At 39.9% G+C, this 20,559-nt stretch overlaps 2 long non-coding RNA genes across 3 annotated transcripts in view; both read right to left on the bottom strand.

Moving 5' to 3' along the window:
• LOC143726135 (uncharacterized) overlaps window positions 1-20,559 on the bottom strand; it is a 390,493-nt gene that overhangs the window by 88,969 nt on the left and 280,965 nt on the right. The gene's annotated exons all lie outside the window — the stretch shown is intronic.
• LOC143725861 (uncharacterized) lies at window positions 13,709-14,700 on the bottom strand. Its single transcript, XR_013198351.1, has 3 exons — window positions 14,592-14,700; window positions 14,309-14,497; window positions 13,709-14,200 (listed from the first exon to the last, which is right to left on the bottom strand). It is a non-coding gene; the product is annotated as an uncharacterized LOC143725861 (long non-coding RNA).

Below are 20,559 nucleotides of genomic sequence, written 5' to 3'. Positions count from 1 at the left end.
TCACCTTTGCTTTTTATTCTATATACAAATGACTGTAGGAGTAAGTATGAGAATAGGCACTGTGTGAAATTTGCAGATGATACTGTTATAGTGGGCCTTTTAAATAATGATGAGGATGGGCATGGCCCTGTAGTTGCTGATTTCATTGCGTGGTGTGAAAACTTCTATCTGTCTATTAACGTTTCCAAGACAAAGGATATGATCATCGATTTTCGTAGATTACAGCACAATGTCTCACAAACTGTTATTCAGAACATGAATGTTGAGACAGTAGATGAATATAAATTAGGATGGCGAAAAATAAAAAAATTCTTGACCGACCACCGAGCCTCATTAGCCGGTTGAAACCGGTTAACCGATTAGTTTAAAATATGCTACGCTATTTGAAATAACAGCCATTTTGAGCCGCCTGCAATTTCGCAAGTGGACAACATCTGGATACAGGTTGCATGTTAATGCCAAGTGTAAACGCAGCCTTACAAAAATAACTGGGTTGATCATGTTAAAGTCACATCGATCATCTGGGTTTAAGCTTATAGCGTGCAATGACTATATTGACAGAAATGGGAGATTGGTAAACATGCTGAAACAATAAAAACATTCAACATTTAAAACATTTTAAAAAATCTGATTCCGATTATTCCTCTGGCAAAGCAGAGTGCAGCTCTTCATGACTGACTGTGATTGTACAGGCCATCGCCTCGTTCAGATAATGTTGCAAACTTAAAATTAAAAATGACACACATAGTATCATGTAAGTCTAAATAAACTGTTTTAAAGATTGACGTTTATTGTAAGGTTCAAATTAGTTTCATTTCTTGTCTAAACTGCGTCTGGCCATTATTTTCTGACAGTCACGCGGGGAGACTGGGGATTTAAATTACGTCCACCTGTGAATGCAGACACGATGGCTGGATTGCGTTTACATTTCACTGAGATCCGATCACAATGCGTCCTCGACTACCTCCGAACCTGGACATGCTGATCGGATAACATTCCGATCAGATGTGCGTTTTCACTTGTCTTTTCAATGTGTATGTGGACAACATCCGGATACAGGTCGCATGTTAATGCCAAGTGTAAACGCAGCCTCTGTCGCATCTCTCTGCCGCACTGCCTCCCGCTCACACACACACTGCCTCCCGCTCGCTCACACACACACTGCCTCCCGCTCACACACACACTTCCTCCCGCTCACACACACACTGCCCCGGCGCCGCCCTTCCACTCACGTCACTTTTTTTTAAATCCCCTACAGCGCGAAACATAAGTCCCGCAAACGCGGCGCCGAGGAGCTTTTAAGTAATCTGAGGACAAATGGCTTCTTAGTTTCTAAATGGTTTGGGTACAAGGCGATCGCGTTGAAAATAAAAGCGTTAGTCTAGCGTTAGAAGCTCATTTGAAACATGGCTCATTTAAGAAAATGACAGCTCCGAAGAGACGCCGCTTTAGTTTGAGGTAACGTTAGTGCAATAATAAAGAAAGATGATCATCATCATCACCTCATCTGTTACCACTGAAATGTAGATGTAATGTATTTCCAAATCTAAGCCCATCTTATGCGGAATGTTGCCTAATAGACTGCAACACGATAAAACCAATAGATAAAACAGGCACCTTCAGAATGCGTAAAAGACGCACCGGCCAAGGCAGGTCTAACTCACTGTGTGCCTTCTAATAACAGACAGAACAACTCTTTTGTATAATTAATATTATATTTTTATTTTTCAAAAAGACAAGTGTTACATCTGTGTCATTCTTTTTGGTGAAATGGTCCCACACACTACTTTTCTTTGTACGCTTCATCCTGTCGTCTGCCCTGGCTCTAACCTCCAGTGTTTTAGCCTGTAGCCTTTACTTTTCGCAAACCTTGTGAGCGCGCGAACCCAAACGCTGTGACCTCGCGCCAAATGTTTTTATTGGCGAGTTATGAAAAATTGAGTGTGAGGGATTTGTTCACTTCACACAAAAATATCTTTTTGCATTTTTTGAAACTTCTACTGCTGTGTCTGCTGTGAGAGGATCTACAAAAGAACTATTGTCGGATATTTCCGAATAGTTCCTGATATTTCCTGGAAAGTTTCTGGAGCTACGCTGACTCGAAACCTCGGGACAATCTTTCTGGGCCAAACCTCATGTTTGATTTGATGAGTGACTGAACTATGCTTTGGTTTGCGGTGCGCTGGGTGTTGTTATTTGCCTTAAGGCAATTTGTTACGTGGAAGAGTGAAATTTTTCCTGGTGTCTACTGGTCTCACGCCGCCATCATGTGTTTGAATTATTCAAGTTCGGATTTACTGCTCATGAACAACCACTCTAAACCTCTCCTGCTGCCTGACGTTTACTCGGCGTGCGTTGAGTCTGGGATAATTCGCCGCCCACGCTATGTTCATCGAGGAGCCCGCTCGTCTAGGATAACAACTATTACTACCCCGGGATCGATACCAACCACATGGTCGACCATCAGAGGGACACGGCGTATGGAATCACCCAGACGGGCCACAAGCAGCAAACATCTACGCTCTCTATTAAAGTTGTCTTCGCTCCCTGCGGAAGTGCAAGTAAAAGCAAAAGATACAGTGCTCACAAAGTCAGCTTTGATAAACGCTAGATCAGTGGTAAACAAAACATTTTTATTAAATGACTTTTTTTTAGCAAACAAATTGGACTTTATGTTTATCACTGAAACTTGGCTGACTGAAAATGATTTGAGCCCCATTTCAGAACTTCTTCTCACTAATTGTGGTATTTTCAGCTGCCCTAGAAAGTCAAAGAAGGGCGGAGGAGTTGCTGTAATTTTTAAAAATAGTTTTAAATGTAGGCAAATACCAGTAGAGAGTTTTGCCAGTTTTGAAGCTACATTATGCAAAGTGGAATCTCCTTGCTCTCTGCTCATTGCTGTGATATACAGACCTCCGATCCTTAAAGGTGCTTTCTTAAATGATTTTTCTGAATTCTTATCTGAAATAGTCATGAGAAATGACAATATTTTAATTGTAGGTGATTTTAATATACATCTGTGCTGTCCTGCTAAGCCTCTTGTAAATGAGTTTGTACAGCTAATGGACTTTTTTAATCTTAAGCAATCAGTATCTGGACCGACCCACAAGTTAGGTCATATACTTGACCTTGTGTTATCCTCTGGTTTCCTCATTAAAGGGTCATTCCATCTCTGGAAAGATGAATGTGTATTTAAAATGGGTAATATATGTAGAAGAAATGTGAAATTATTTTTGAATTTGGAGCTTTCTAGACTGAGAAAAGACAGAAACTGTATTTTTGGCTTATGTGGATGAAAGACAACAACTCCCAGAATGCACTTGCTTCGCTGCCCTAGGAGGCCACGCCCACCGGTAACAGAGCACAGTAGAACAACAAGTCTAGGCTACTAGTGAGTCTCCGTGAGTCTGCCCGAAAATGTGTTTCGAGATCGCCCAAAATACAATACAATACAATACAATACATGTTTATTTATAAAGCACAAGTTTAAAGACAACCGAGGTTGACCAAAGTGCTGTACATGCATACAAGAATTTTGCAAATTTACAGACAAGCACCAGTTGTAAAATGGGTATAACACACGAAAGTAAAATCATAAAATAAAGGGTCAGGGTATATTAAACGCTAAAGAAAAAAGATAAGTCTTAAGAGTAGACTTAAAGATCGATAGTGTTGGGGCAGTTCTGATATGGGCCGGGAGACCGTTCCATAATTTAGGGCCAATGGCAGAGAAGGCACGATCTCCTCTATTTTTTAATCTAGTCCTCGGCACTTGCAGCAGACCAGAGTCAGCTGATCTGAGTGACCTTGGCTGAGCGTGACGGTGTAAGAGGTCTGACAAATACTGTGGTGCCTCATTATGAACGGATTTAAAAACAAACAGTAGAATTTTAAAATCAATTCTATATTTGACCGGCAGCCAATGTAGTGAGATCAAGGTCGGTGTGATAGATTCATATTTACGCTTCCCAAAAAGAAGCCGAGCCGCTGCATTTTGAACTAACTGCAAACGCGCAACACAGGCCTGTGAAGCGCCAATATACAGTGAGTTACAATAATCAAGTCGTGATGTAACAAAAGCATGCATGGCCGTTTCGAATTTCTTAAGGGAAAGAAAAGGCTTCACCTTTGACAAAAGACGAAGATGATAAAAACACGACTTGATCACAGTACTTATCTGCTTGTCAAATTTAAGATTGGTATCAAACCAAACACCCAAGTTTCTGGCACACGTGGTACTATAAGGCGACAAGGATGCAAAATCAGGGGCATGTAAATATTGTCCATTTGAACCAAACACAATAAATTCGGTTTTACTCTCATTCAAGCTCAGGAAGTTAGACGTAAGCCAAAGTTTTAGCTCTCCCAGACAAACCGTGATAGGCTGTAATGCCTGCCTATCATCACGCTTCAGAGGGATGTAAATCTGGGTGTCATCAGCATACAAATGAAAGGAGACCCCGTACTTATTAAAAATGGACCCAAGTGGAAGCATAAACAGGGAGAACAGTACAGGACCAAGGATTGAGCCCTGGGGGACACCAGAATTTACAGTTGTTTCAGAGGAAGAATGGTGACCGATATTGACAACATACCTCCTGTCAGAGAGGTACGACCGAAACCACTGTAGTACCGTGCCAAGAAGACCAACACATGTTTCAAGGCGTGATATGAGAATGTCATGGTTAACTAAATCAAAGGCAGAACTGAGGTCTAACAGTACCAACGCCATAGACTGCCCAGAATCAGTGGTTAGCATGATATCGTTTAAAACTCTTAGGAGCGCTGTCTCAGTACTATGGTGGGGTTTGAAGCCAGATTGAAATTTTTCATGAATAGAACTGATAGTCATATAGGACTGAAGTTGATTTAAAACAATTTTCTCTAAAATCTTAGATAAAAATGGTAGATTTGAGATAGGTCGAAAGTTAGCCAATAGTTTGGAGTCCAGACTAGTTTTTTTAAGATGGGGTCGCACTGTGGCCAGTTTAAAATCAAAAGGTACCGTACCAGTATGGAGACATTTGTTGATTACAGACAACAGGTCAGGGCCGACAGTCTCAATAACTTGCCCCAGGAAACGAGATGGAATAACGTCATTGGGGCACGTAGTTGGCTTCAGATGAGACATAGTCTCGATCAAAGAATTGAGGCTAACAGACTCAAAGACAGACCAAGTGGAAGAGGAGAGTGGGACATCAGACAGTTTATACGATGAGGTACACAGCGAAGATGTAATTTTGGAGATCTTGTCATTGAAGAATGTCACAAAGTCCTCACATAATGAGACAGATGCGTCAGGGAATAAATTAACCTTTGGGTGGAGAACAGATTCAATAGTGGAAAATAGGATATTTGGCTTATGGCTATTCCGTATGATTAAGTTTGAAAGGTATCTACTCTTTGTAACCTTAGCAGCTCGTTGAAAGGCAGAAAGAGAGTCCCTTAGGATTTCATATGAAACTTGTAATCGGTCTTTTTTCCATTTGCGTTCTGCCCTTCGACAGGTCTGTCTGAGAGAACGAGTAATATCATTATGCCAAGGTAATGAGTTATGCTTGCTTTTTTTCTCTTTTAGGGGGGCGATGGAATTTAAAATGTTAAAGCAGGTAGTATTAAAAATACTTAAATGTTCATCAGCATCTAAGTGGGATATGGAAAGGTTTGCATCTTGAGTAGCGTACAATTGTACATACCTAGAGCAAAATTCATTGCTTGAACATTCAGTGAGAATTCAAGTCAAACGTGGCAGTGGAGAATGTCCTTCAGCATTTCCATCAAGTGGCACAGAAAACAATAAGGGCATATGATCGGATAAGTCTGGTTCACCAATTTTGACGTTCAACACCGATAGACCACGAGATAAAATCAAGTCCAAGGTATGCCCCCGGACATGAGTTGGTCCGGACACCCATTGCACAAAGTCAAAGGAATCTATTAGGCTAAGGAAGTCTTTTGAGAGAGGCTTAGAATCACAGCACACATGGATATTGAAGTCCCCAATAATTAGAATTTGATCATGGCAGGTGACAATTTCAGACAGAAATTCAGCAAATTCGTTAATAAAGTCATTATTTGCATGGGGTGGCCGATATATGATAACAAAAACCACTGGATTTACCAGAGAGAGTTGGCATAGCTGAACTTCAAAACTCCTGCGTTTATGAGTTGATAGACAGTGACAGAGATGGTGGTTTTTAAACACTGTAGCTAACCCCCCACCACGACCGGACAATCGGGGGGAATTAAGAAAGTTACAGCCCTGTGGCACAAGTTCAGTAAATGGACTTAAGTCTCCCGGTTTAATCCAGGTTTCGGTAATACATAAGATATCCAGGGTGTGAAGGGTAAAAAAGTCATTTAATATAAAAGTCTTGTTTACCAGAGAGCGTGCGTTGATCAGAGCCACTTTTAGTAGCTTCGTGTCCTCCTGCAGCCGAATTGATCTCTGCAACGGTCGAAGATTAGAGATATTTACTCCACACGCGCGACGAGGAGGAGGAAGGCAGCGCGTATATGTTGAAAGAGTGCCGGGGACCACGGGTCGAAGCCATCGATGCGATGTATCTAGCGGGCGCCAGAGCGCACGCCGTTCTCTGGTCGTAAGCAGAGGAGATAGCCTATCAGCAAACGGTGACCATGCACCAGCACTCAGCGAGTGCGGGTAAACACGCCGCTCGCGAAGCCTCTCAGATGGCGACCACGCAGGAGACCTGAGCCGAGCAGCGGCTCCACCCCGGTTTCCACGTTTTCTCCGACGTTTCCTCTTCCAAGGCAAGTCAGCAGGACGCCAATATTGGTATACTGGAAGGTAAGTATGAGTAGGCAAAGGAGAGGGACGAGGCAGGTAAATGTCACCTCTAGCAGCTTCAACAATCAGTCGAATGTCCAGAAGTGTTTGACGATCGTACGTCAGCGCCATTTTACAACCAGTAGTTAAAAAAGACAAGCATAAGAACAGTAAGGACATCAAAACTAGAGGATGCGACAGACGGCATGCCAAACACAGCGGCGCCATCTTAACTCCACCGGGAGTTAAGATGTCCGGGATTCGGCTTTTGCGTTCAACAGTCGCCATTCATCATGTTTACTGTGGCGAGCAGGACGAGTGAAGGCCGTGTGGAGAACGACGCAAGGCCGGTGGCGTGATTACTGATGAGCGACACCTGTGAGACGCACCGGTCTCGTATCTCTCACGGAGGAGCGGGAATTTTCTTAGCAATGTTAAAACGCACATCAACCGATCACTTGTTTAGCGTTCATGTAAACACTACATTCAGATTCACCACTCAGAATGAATTCAGTTAGATTGAAACAAAAGCTGTGCATGTAAACAATGAATGGCGACCGCAGAAAGCAAAAGCTGAATCCCGGACATTGACGGCCGGACATGTCTGGGAAAAAGAGGACGGTAACCCCTAAAGTTACTACTCAGCTTTCTCCACAGAACAAGAGCCTGCTAGCTTACCTTCCAAAAAAGATGGCTGACACTATGTGTAATCCCAATCCTCCATAATGCATCCGTCTGCGTATTCAGTACCTTCGTACATATTTTCAAAAAGTTTCTGCCGGTGAAATCAAACGCACTGGCACTGATCTGTGATTGGTCTGTTAGCGCATTAGGTCCAGCCCCCTATGGGCGGGTTTGAAAGGGTGAGATCTAGTGCTTGTAGTCTTTACAGAAATCCCCCTGTCTTACACTTCCTCCTACAATGACGTAAAATGACGATTTTTGCGTCATTGTAGGAGGAAGTGAAAAAGGTAAATAGAGGATTTCGCTCGTCTCAGGGGAAAATGAGAGAGTGTTGCACGACCATTCAATAGTATAACTGTGTTTCTAACAATGGAAAGCTTAATGCAAATGGGTGGAGTGACCCTTTAATGACATTTATATAAGTGACACTGGTCTGTCTGATCATTGGCCTGTTATGTTTAACAGTGTTTTTCCTAGTTCATGTGACTCTGTATATCGGCCACCTATTTCTCTTATGCGCTCCATAAACTCAGCTACTGCTTCCAATTTTGAGGATTTGTTTGTAGCTTTGACGGCCGGTTGCACAAATTTGGTAGCTCAAGGTTCGGGTGTCGAGAGTCTGGTTGCAGATTTTAATGCTTCATGTACTGAGGTGTTGGATGAAGTTGCTCCTTTAAAAGTAAAAACAAACCAAAAATTAAAAAAGCAACCTTGGTTAAATGAAGACATCAGATCTATTATAAAATGTTGCAGAAGGGCAGAAAGAAGATGGAAACAAGATAAACTGCAAATTTCTTATCAGCTTATGCAAGCCAGTTTGTCCCAATATCAGGAAGCTGTGGAATTGTCTAGGGCAAATTATTTCTCAAACCTGATTGAAAAAAATTCTCATTGTCCAAAATCCTTATTTTCCACACTAAATTCTGTGTTAAATCCTCCTATTTTATCCAGTTTGGTTCCAAGTGCTGATCTGTGTGAGAAGTTTTGTAGCTTCTTCATAGATAAAATAAATGGCATTAGGTCAGTTATTATAATTAAGTTATTATAATTTACTGACCTCTTCTAGTCTGTCTGAGTTTCAGACTATATCAGATTCGGACTTGCGGGTTCTGATTTCTAAAATGAAATTAACCACTTGCTCTTTGGACATTATTCCCACTGTCCTTTTAAATGAGGTACTGGAGGTGGTTTTACCCAGTATACTTTCCATTATCAATGCATCTCTAAAAAGCAGCATTGTTTCATCCTGCTTAAAACACGCTGTGATCCACCCCTTGCTAAAAAAAAACAGCCTCGATTTTTCAGAATTAAGCAACTATAGGCCGATTTCAAAACTGCCTTTTCTATTAAAAGTTTTAGAAAAAGTTGTTTTAAATCAACTCACACCATACTTAATTGTAAACAACATCTTAGATCCTTTTCAGTCTGCTTTCAAGGCCAAACATAGTACTGAATCTGCCTTACTTAGAGTGACTAATGATATCTTGATATCAGTCGACTCTGGAAACTGTGCAGTCCTCGTTTTGTTAGACCTAAGCGCAGCCTTTGATACTGTGGACCATTCTATTATGCTGCAGAGATTAAAACATGAGGTCGGCATCCATGAAAATGCATTACAGTGGTTCGAGTCGTATCTTTTAAATAGGAGTTTGTCTGTTGAAATTGGAGAATTTTCCTCATCCTTAGTACCAATAACTCGTGGGGTGCCCCAGGGTTCCATTTTGGGTCCAGTTTTATTCTCTCTTTATATGCTACCTCTGCGCCGAATTTTAGAACATTACAAGATCAACTATCACATCTATGCAGATGATACTCAACTCTATATACCTCTAGATTTTGGGAATGAATCTGTCTTGTCCTTGTTAGCGTGTTTGAAGGATATCAGAGAGTGGATGGACAAAAAATTTCTTCAATTGAATGAAAAGAAAACAGAGGTTATCCTGTTTGGCTCTAAAACTCAAATTGATAAATACAGTGTTTTATTAAGTAATTCGCAGTTAAAAGTTAACTCTCATGTTAGAAATCTTGGGGTCATTTTTGACTATGAGATGAATTTTGATAAACAAATAAACTCTGTAGTTAGCGCCAGCTTTTTTCAACTAAAGTGTCTTCGTAAGTTGAAGCATATTCTAACTTTTAAAGATTTGGAGATAGTAATACATGCTCTGATTTCCTCACGACTCGATTACTGTAACGCTTTGTACGCTGGAATTAGTCAATCATCAATTTCACGTTTGCAGTTTGTTCAAAATGCCGCAGCTCGCTTCCTTACTGGGACAAAAAAGAGGGAACATATCACACCTATACGGGCCTCCCTCCACTGGCTACCCGTGAAACAGAGGATTGATTTCAAGGTTTTAACTTATGTGTTCAAAGCTTTAAACGGTTTGGCCCCGATTTATATATCTGAACTTTTAAGCTTATATTCTCCTCAGAGATCACTTAGATCATCATCTAAGTTACTATTAATTGTCCCAAAAACCCGCCTAAAAACAAAGGGCGATAGGTCTTTTTCAGTTTATGCGCCAAAATTATGGAATTCTCTTCCATTATCTATCAGAGTCTCCCCTACATTAAAAATGTTTAAAACATTGATTAAAACGTACCTTTTTGAACAAGCATACTGAAATGCATCTAAATGCTATATATATCTCTGCAAATATCATGTGAGTTGTCTATTTTATTGTTGTTACTAGTTTTTATATATATATATATATATGTTCTTTGGTTTGAATTTTTTTGATATGTTATGCTATCTGTATGTGCAGCTGCACTTAGACTGTGAAGCACTTTGGTCAACATTCGTGTTGTTTAAAGGTGCTATATAAATAAACTTGACCTTGAACGTTGATACGGTCAACCATCGGTCAAACGGTCATTGGTTAACATCCCTAATATAAATATTTAGGAACCATCATTGACAGCAAACTATCTTTTGAGAGCAACACAGTTGCTGCCTGTAAAAAGGCCCAACAGAGACTTTTCTTCTTGAGGAAGATGAAGTCATTCAGCGTGTGTAGGACTCTGATGACTTTGTTTTACCATGTGTTGATGTGTGTCTTGTGTTGTGTTTACAATGTTGTTGGCATCTGGTGGTGCTTTTATTTCGTTTTTGTTTTTAGATCCTGCTGCACACTAAATTTCCTTTCTAAGGATAAATAAAGTGAAACTGAATCTGTTGCCTATCAAGAACGGTAAAACATAAACGCTGTTGGCCAACATCGGTTAACAGCATGTAGGCTTCAATGTTATCATCTTAACGCCTATTATTAAAAATGACAGACAATGAATTACAAAGCTCCGAAAAGTGTTTCGAATCAATAAATGCACATTTCAGAAGTTTTTATTGTTGACAAATAGCATATTAAACTAGAAACAAAATTCTTAAGATGGCAGAGCTGAGATTCGAGCTCAGAACGCTTGAAGAACCGCGAAGCGCATGTTGAACCATTGACCACACAGCTATCGCCTGAACTCTGTATTATGAGCATGAGCTTAATCTCTTATGCTTACGCAAAAAATCAGAGAGAGAGAGAGAGAGATGAGATGAGATGAGATGAGGAGTAAAGGAGCTGATCACTCACTCACTTCTAGGCTCCTCCCACTCATCCTCCTCCACCAATCAGAATGCTGGGAGACTCATTGATCACAGCTGCACTGGTGTACAAAAGCTTTAAAAAGCTTGTGGTGACTCAGTGTCTGTCTGACACTCAGATCTCTCTCTGTCATTTTCCTTCCTGTGGTATGGTAATATAATGTTTCTGCCTTTCAGCACCAATCTCTTCTGGGCTGTTTTTTTTTTTATTTATTATTGGTTTTGGTCTTTATGTTGGGCTCATTATGGGGGAAACTTTTGACAAAAAAAATTGAGTCTTTTACCCATTTGCTCATGAGTTTTTGTACAGCTAACAATCTACATGAAGAAAGTTTGGCCTCAGACTATTTAAAACAGAAAAGAAATGGATATTTTTCCGTTTTTATATTGTTGCAAAAGATAGTAGTTAATCGAAATGTAGAAACTGACATACAGCATCTGTTTTCAGGATTCACTGATTAAGCAGCACAGCCATTTTCAGCTGTGATCATAAGAGCTTTCTTGAGCAGCAAATCGGTATTTAAGCAGGATTTCTGAAGGATCAGAGTTTATTTAAAGTGAACACAAGAAAATAAGAACATCAAATATTATATTAATAAGACACAAAGGTTTAGAATAAAACATCATCTCCAGAATAAAACAATTTTTTTTCTAAACAGATGGAAGCAGAAAATGAGGCTGAATGTAAATCTGGGAATGCAAACTTTAAAGCTGCCAGTTTGAAGAGTTGCATTAAAATGGATTTGTGTTTTTACATTTTGAGATTTGTTTAATTTTATATTTTAAAAAAGATGCCACAGAGAATACAATCAACATTCTTCATGCTGGTTTAAAACGACATGAGGGCTAGTAAATGGCCTAAATAAACTTGGCAAAAAAAGAAACGTACCTCTTTCAAGACACTAATTTTTACCCATTGAACACTGAATTCTCCCTTATTTGTACGAACACTTACTTCCCCAACAAAAATCTAGAATACTGAATTTTCTGGACTTGTGTTTTTGATTTTATCCGGTAGGGGGTACTATTACACATCTTCTGAAAGAATACTAAACCTCCTTATCAAGGAGGCTGCCCTTCATCTGCATGCCATGAAGGCTAGAATTGCAAAACATTATTGGACAATTCTTATAATTGAAATTTTTCTGGGCCAATCGCAATCTTAGCACTTGCGTCATAATCTTGAAGCACACAGCGTCAACTGAGCTCGCCATTGGATGAGCACCTGACTACCACACGAGTCTGATGGAAACTCATAACGTCAAGGAATCTTATGTGAAATTCACAATAATAACTTCACAATAATAATTGGGAATGTGCTAATTAGACTGGAGTGGGACCATAGACGTCTTTCGAGCTGTTGTGATCTTTTTTGGCGCTCTAATGATGCGTGAGCGTACCAGTCACACACATCGCTGTGAACCGATCACCTGTCCCGCTTTACAGCACCACAAAAAAACATGAATGAACTCAGGGCTCAACATTAACGCTTGTCCGGGACAAGGGAAATTTTTGAAAGGGCAAGTGAAAGATAATTTTACTTGCCCGACCGGACAAGTAGCTTAACTTTAGTGACAAAAAATAACCAGGACAGACCTGCATCGAAACGCAAGAATGATTGTGATTTTATTACATTCAATGTAAACAGCGATTGATAATGGGTAGTGTATTTCTCGGAACAACGTCGCGTTGTTTTTGTTCCATTTCACTGACGAAAATATTTCCAAAGGGAAGCAACAGCAGCGCGTGTTTTGTTACTGAATGATTTAGCGTTTTGAACGAATCTTTTGTATGATTGACTCAATGATTCACTAATTAAGACGTCACTTGCCGCCACCTATTGGCAGTTTAGTTTCATGTTTAAGTGTTGCATTTTTGTTTTTATTTGTATATTCAAACATTTATTTAAAACATCAATCTCATAACATTATTTATTGCAGTTGTAATTTTGCAGTGCAAATTATTTAATTTGATGGGTAACAGCACTATAGCGTCTTATTATTAGAACTGAATTTATTGATCAAATGTAAGAATTTGACATGAAAGATGATGCATACATTTAAGGTAATAAAAATTCTCTTTATAAAATTTGACTTCCTGCTCAGCTACTGTTCGGACGCTCTCGCTTACTGCTCCGCGCTTTGCTCTATCGCTTTTAAATTTCTATATTTTATCTCCTTTTATCACCTAATTTTAATTTCAGCAAATCAGCACAGTGCTCAAACGCTTGGATACTACCAAAAAAAGCAGAATTATTTTATTCGACCAGCCACCCACTGAAAGCTTACATTCCGGGCAAGAGACAACACAACTGCCTACATTCATAAGGATAAGAAAATGCCTCTTCTGGAATCTACTTGCTGCTCTAACTGCCACAGACTTTTACAAAGGATTGCAATTCTTGAAACAAAGTTAATTGCGGGACCACCAAACCAGACGGAACATAGTGATGGGCAGATCGAGGCTTCGTGAAGCAATGAAACAGTCGAAGCAAATGTGCCATTTTGTTTCGAGGCTTCGAATCAATCCGAAACCCGTCTCCACGGTGACACTTAGTGGTCACTTGCAGGTGTTGATCTGAAACAACCTTTACAAAGAGCTAATAAAAAAATGTGTTGGTTTTTTATTTTTATTATTGTATTTTTGTAATATATGAAGCTTGTAACCTGTAGTCTCTTCACATTGCATAATGTGATTTTGGTCATGAAAAATGAATATTAATAAAAATAAATCAAGCCACAATGTCTCCCTTTCTTATAGATTTTTATTCAAAAATATTAATTTCTCTGCTGTTGAAGGACTCAGCCTACTTCTTTTTTTACAGATAATTTCTCCAGCCTTTGAAAAAATTCTCTCACAAAGGACACTTGTTGCTGGCATACAAAGATATTTTTTAGCTAGGACATACAAATGAGGAAAGATTACTGCTCTCTCTTTCCAGTAAGTTAGAGGATCATGAGTTCTGGGCAAAAACGCATCGCTGAGGTATTTTTTCACTTCCACTGTGGCATCAGCTGTAGGATTGTGTATCATCTGGGTCTCACGGATACGATTGTCAAAATGTTCCCATAAACTGTCTTGTGTTTCAACTGGTGTTGATGATGATGGGCCTGATGTTGACATTTGTGGTTCTGAATTAAAAGAAAACGGCAATTAGTAACAAATCATAAACTGACAACACATATGAAGTATAAATTTCATGAATCACATTACATAAGATAACATAGACTGAAACTCACCAGGAGTTGTGTTTGAACGCATCAGTGAAGCACACTCCAGTGTGATGTGCTTTTCAGCATCCAGGGCTTTGGCAGGATTTCCAAAAGCCACATTTTTAAACCTTGGGTCCAGCAGTGTAGCCAGTGCCAAGGCTCTAAAAGTCTCGTACCCTCCACATCTGGAGTGCAGACCTTCTTGTAGATGTGAGCCTATGAGCCAACACAAGAGAAAACCATATTAATTAAAATAATGACAACAATATGAGAGTTATGGCCAATTACACGTATGGTCATAGTGTCCTACCTAATTGTACAGTTGATTCCTGCGTTGCATTTCCTTTTTTCTGTGCAAGCTTGTGCTGCAACATCCTGTACAATGGTATGAGCTTTGAAGCAGACACTCTCTGTTCCTCTGACATCTCTGTTGTTGCTAGTTTGAATGGTTGAAGAAGTGTCAATGACTGTTGAATAATGTCATACTCAAGACTTGTCAGGGGAGCAGTATCACTGTTTAAATTGGCAAGTGCAGCACCCACTGGCTCACGTTGCTCATACAAGCGTTGTAGCATGTCGAATCTGCTGTTCCATCTCGTTTCAACCTCCTGTATCATTTTCAGACTTGGTCTGCCCATCAAGCTCTGCATCTCCACAAGCTTGTCCTTTGCTTTGCAGCTGGATCTGAACAACCCCACTATCTTTCTGGCTTTCTGGCGAATTTCATTGATGACTGGGGTTTGATCCAGGGCCTTTTTCACTATCAAATTCAAATTATGAGCAAAACATGGGACATGGCGAAGGTTGAGTAGCTGGGCACTTAGGATCATGTTGGATGCATTGTCAGTCACCATGCAGTGAACTTTGGAGGTTATTCCCCACTCAGCCATTAGCAAGGCTTTAGCCTCCATGAGATGCTGGGCTGTGTGGGTTTGGTAAAACCTCCTTACACCCAGTAAAACAGTTGCCATTGTTGCCTCTGGTGTTATGTAATGGCATGTTACACCAAGATATCCATCCATATTAATGGAAGACCACATGTCAGCCGTAAGGCTAACAAATTCCGCCTTTTGTAGGTCCTCCATTGTCTTCTCCTTGGTTGTGTTGTACCTTTCGCTGACCATTGTTTTAAGCACCTTCCAGGGTGGGAGGACATAGCTTGGATCAAGCTTGTTCACAAAGGCCCTGAAACCCTCATCCTCCACGATGGTGAAGGGCTGCAGATCCTTCACCACCATGTTCAGAAGAGCCTCATCCAATTCCCTCTGTCTGCCTTTTAAAAGAGAAGATAAAACATACTTTCAGACAAATATATTGGAAAAATAGTAGCCTACCGTGAAAGTAGTCTACTGGTTCATTTGGAAACCTTCCTAAACAAAGTTATGTTATGAATATTTATGCTCAGTGTGCAGAGAAAGATAAAGTGCATTATAGAAATACAACAATTACAAAAAAACAAAATGATGTCTTGGCTGTAGATTGGGTACTCATATGTAGACATATAAAATGTATATTCACAAAGTATAATATTATATTGACAACATTTGTTTTTAAAGTGATTGGCATTTTAGGCATGTCTTAGTCCATGGCCTTTCTAAACAATGGCCCAACACTTGGTTATTATATTTCACTTATAATTAGCCTATATTTCAAACAATGCATACCTTGCTTAGATGGCCCAGCAGTGTCAGTAGCAGGCCTTGGTACAGGGGGAACACTACCATCCTCTGCACCCTGCAGAATGGCAGGATGAATGCTCCTCAAATGGCGCATCATGGATGATGTATTGTTGCAGTAGGCTAGCTGCCGATCACAATGCACACATCTCACTTTATTTGGGGTTTCCTAATGGAAATGCTCCCACACCACAGATGTACGGCATCTCTTCTGTGGAGCCTCAATTTCTATCCTATCTATCTATCTATCTATCTATCTATCTATCTATCTATCTATCTATCTATCTATCTATCTATCTATCTATCTATCTATCTTATATGTAGCCTATCTATCTAATAATCTATATGTATCTGTAATATATGTATCTATCTATTAATCTATATGTATCTGTAATATATGTATCTATCTATTAATCTATATGTATCTGTAATAAATGTATCTATCTATTAATCTATATGTATCTGTAATAAATGTATCTATCTATTAATCTATATGTATCTGTAATAAATGTATCTATCTATTAATCTATATGTATCTGTAATAAATGTATCTATCTATTAATCTATATGTATCTGTAATAAATGTATCTATCTATTAATCTATATGTATCTGTAATAAATGTATCTATCTATTAATCTATATGTATCTGTAATAAATGTATCTATCTATTAATCTATATGTATCTGTAATAAATGTATCTATCTATTAATGTATATGTATCTGTAATATATGTATCTATCTATTAATCTATATATATATATATATATATATTTCTATCAATGCATCTATTAATGTGTCACTATATGTACTCTGTGTGTCTCTAAGTCAATGTGTAAATGTAAATTAAATCCTAAATATAACTAAACAAATCGCACTATAAATGTCACTATATCACCAAAAATCAGCTATCTCAAAACCAAACTCCTCTCACAAAAACCCACGATATGAAAATGCGTTGACAAAACTTTTATACTGTGTGATTTGTTCCCGAACCGACCAATCAATGAAACCCTGATTCGGAGGAGCACTCCACCTGATGAAACACTTAGACGCTTCATTTAGCCGTTGTCACGTGACGTGGGTGTTTTGAATCACGCTTCGGATCAGTGTTTCGAATCATCTTTGCTTCGGGATCTCGCAAAGCTTCGGAACGTCTGTTTCGCGCCAGCCATCCTTAACGGAACACACATCAGAGCTTCGTCATGGACGCCCTCAGCATACAGCCGGTGAGTCCCATGAATCTAGTGTTTCTAGACAGGCCATACTGAGTGTAGAGAAACAAGCCGATCGTTTTACTAATCGATGGCACAAACAGGGAGCGAGACCCAAAGGCACTCGAGACATCAGATTATCACGAGCATCACATATTACTGCAGTAGCATCCTCTACCCCAGATACGGCTCTGACAAGGACTGCAAACACTGGTCTCCTACCACCGCCTATACATCTTGAGAACAGATTTGAAGTATTAATGAATGAGGAATCCCCAAATTTGCTGAATGTGATCGAACACAGACTGAATCAGCCTGTAGCTAACACTGATGCTAACTGGGGCTCAAGGTCGAGCAGACAGCGGCGCTCAGAGCGCAGCCGGGCACAGGACTCTGATGATGTAAACAGAGAACTTCAGAACATTCTGATGAAACATAAGACTGCAAATTGACTCATCATTCATGTGGGGAAGAATGAGATTCATAAAAAGCAGTCGTAACTCCTAACATTCACCAGTGGACCACTCCCAGCAAGAGGAACAAACAGGTTTTCACGGTTGCTTGGGCTTAATACATGGCTGCAAAAATCCAGCAATATAAAAGGAGTGAACTTGATTGACAACTTCAATCTTTTCTGGAGTCAGAGGCAACTGTTTCAACAGGATGGCCACCACCCAAACAAACTTGGTTCAAGACTGCTATAGGACAATATCTACTTCTCCCTCCGTCATCCTTCTGCAGTGTGTGCCAATCCACTCAACCTGAATGGCGCGCACACACACCTTGATACAGTATGAATGACCACAGGACTTCACTTCAGCACCTGAATGGACATGCGGTTGACACATCATACAAGGACAATAACACCACTCAGCCACAACAACCTCTGCTCACGGACACAATCTCAGCTGAGCCCTGCCCACAAAGCTCACCACAGACAGACTGTGACATACTAGCACTGCTCCAAGATTCAGCACCCAAGGACGACTTTCTGGAAAACAGCCAGGGAAAACAGGACAGCATATTACAGCCTCCAATAACACCAGAGCAACAGCCCCTCTCACCAGACACATTATCCATGTACCTTATTCAATCATTATACCAGTGGATTATACAACAAGGATACATGTCACAACATAACAATTCCTCCCGCTTCTCCGTGTTGCATTCCAGGATTACCATCCTGCAACCTAACTTCAGTTACTCCCATCATGACAGATCTACTCCTGCCAATGATGTTCTATTGGTGCATGGAAAATTATGCTCGAGCATCGACTCCACTGGGTGAAATTCCTCGTGAACTTTGCAGCTTTGTGATTGAAAGAGGAACAGAATCCCATGTGTACATTACTAAAACAGATAAGAAAGAGGAAAATGACTTAACAGTGTTTTCTCCAGGAACCCATCCCTACCAAATTTTTTGCAATAAATCAGTTGTGTATGATCTCTCCACCAACTGACACTTTTTGGTTATGTGGAACTTCTGTCTACAGCATCCTCCCCAGCCAATTCAACGGAACGTGCATCCTGGTTTATGTTCTACCAGCTATCAGAGAAAATACACACTCCACCCCAAGCTCCCCACAGTTACAAAATTCAGCTCCTAACACAAACAAAGAAGATGGCTGCATTCCAGGACTCACTTGTGCACAAACATGGTGGTCAAGAACTCTTGGAGCATTAATACCATCTTATGGTATCATGCAGGCCCTTGATCAAATCAGAAGCTTATCGAATTCTGTACAGAAATTGGCCAATGATACGGCTTTGGCCCTTGGTAACATCACAGACACTCTTGCTTCGCACAAGATAATGATCTTACAGAACAAAGTGGCCTTGGATTACATTCTAGCAACGCAAGGAGGAGCCTGCACCATCATCGGCCCTGAGTGCTGCACCGGTTTAATGGATCCAACAGAGAACTTGAACGAAATCCAACAAGACATTCTTGATCTTTCAGCACAATTACACCAGATGACTGAAGATAATTCTTCATGGTTTCGGATACTTGATTGGTAAACTCTGGCTGTGGATAAAGGAAATAGCAATTCTGCTGTTGTTTCTTCTACTGGCGTACTATCTATGCGTCCACAGTATCAAGTGTTTCATTCAACAAATGACTCGCGCCCCTCACGAAGAAATGACAGTTCCAAACAGAAAAGACTATTACCCTTAAGAACTTCACAGATCCTCATTGCATGTTTGTTTCTGTGTCAGCATGCAATTGCCTGTAACGATCACAAGTTACAAGAATTAACTTTTAAGTGTTTAAATTTGTATATAGTGTGAGTTATTAGAACTCTCAAAGGGGGAAATGTAGTGTTACAAATTTATTAAATGTTTTAATTTAGGTTCCAATACAATAGTATATAAACTGAGAAAGTTTATTAGTGTGAATTTTATACCTAAGGTAAATGATGTCACAAACCTGCCTGTTCCTGTCTGTCCTGATCTCCCTATTGTAAGTTAAATTGATCAGAGCACTGAGACTATCACCGTTTGTCTTAATGCACTGCCTGGCCATTAAGCTCTATGATAATGTGAAGGTATGGGTGATACAATCAGGCTGATTGGATTACCATCTATACATGACACTGTTATGCTGATGAGATCAGGGCTGGGGGATTTCCAGTAAGGTTCCTAAACCTGTATACCTCATTTACATGCTTGGTTTCAGATTGTCCCCCATCTATATGTAAATTCCTCCCCCTTGAAAAGATATAAACACTGTGTTTTAGCTATTGAGTTCAGACTTGATGACTGCAGCTACCGACAGCTCGTGTTCTCAATAAAGAATCCTGCTGAAGAAACTACCAAGTCTCCTGGTCTTTCGCTTCTAAGTCTCCTACACTTAAGAAGGAAAAAGTTTCCAACAACACCTATCCCTACTATAAAGCTGTCTGGAAGTCTGTCAAGAGTCTCAAATTCTTTAAAAACTGTTAATAAGTCATGTGCTAAAATGTCCCAGAAAGTCAAATAAAACTCAAAGGGGAGTCTGTCCTTGCCTGGGGACTTCCCCTTTTTAAAACCTTTTAATGAATTTGCCATTTCTAAGAGTAATATCCTGGGATAAAAGCATGTTCAGGAATGCATATCGTTCAGTATGGCGTACCACAAGGCTCAGTACTAGGACCGTTGCTGTTCACTCTGTACATGCTACCCTTAGGATATATCATTAGGAAGCATGGCATTAGTTTTCACTGTTATGCTGATGATACTCAGCTCTATATTTCTTCAAGCCCTGACGAAACTTACCAATTCACCAAATTAACGGAATGCATAGCTGATATAAAAAATTGGATGACTAGTAATTTACTACTGCTTAATTCTGAAAAAACAGAGATTCTAATTATTGGACAAAAAACTTCTCACGTAATAACCTAGAATACT

The sequence above is a fragment of the Siphateles boraxobius genome, unplaced genomic scaffold (genome assembly GCF_051911475.1).
Source record: "Siphateles boraxobius isolate OS27281-9 unplaced genomic scaffold, OSU_SipBor_1 77, whole genome shotgun sequence".
Classification (NCBI taxonomy): Eukaryota; Metazoa; Chordata; class Actinopteri; order Cypriniformes; family Leuciscidae; genus Siphateles; species Siphateles boraxobius.
The sequence above is the reverse complement of the archived record's forward strand: the minus strand, read 5'-3'. Positions and strand labels throughout refer to the sequence as shown.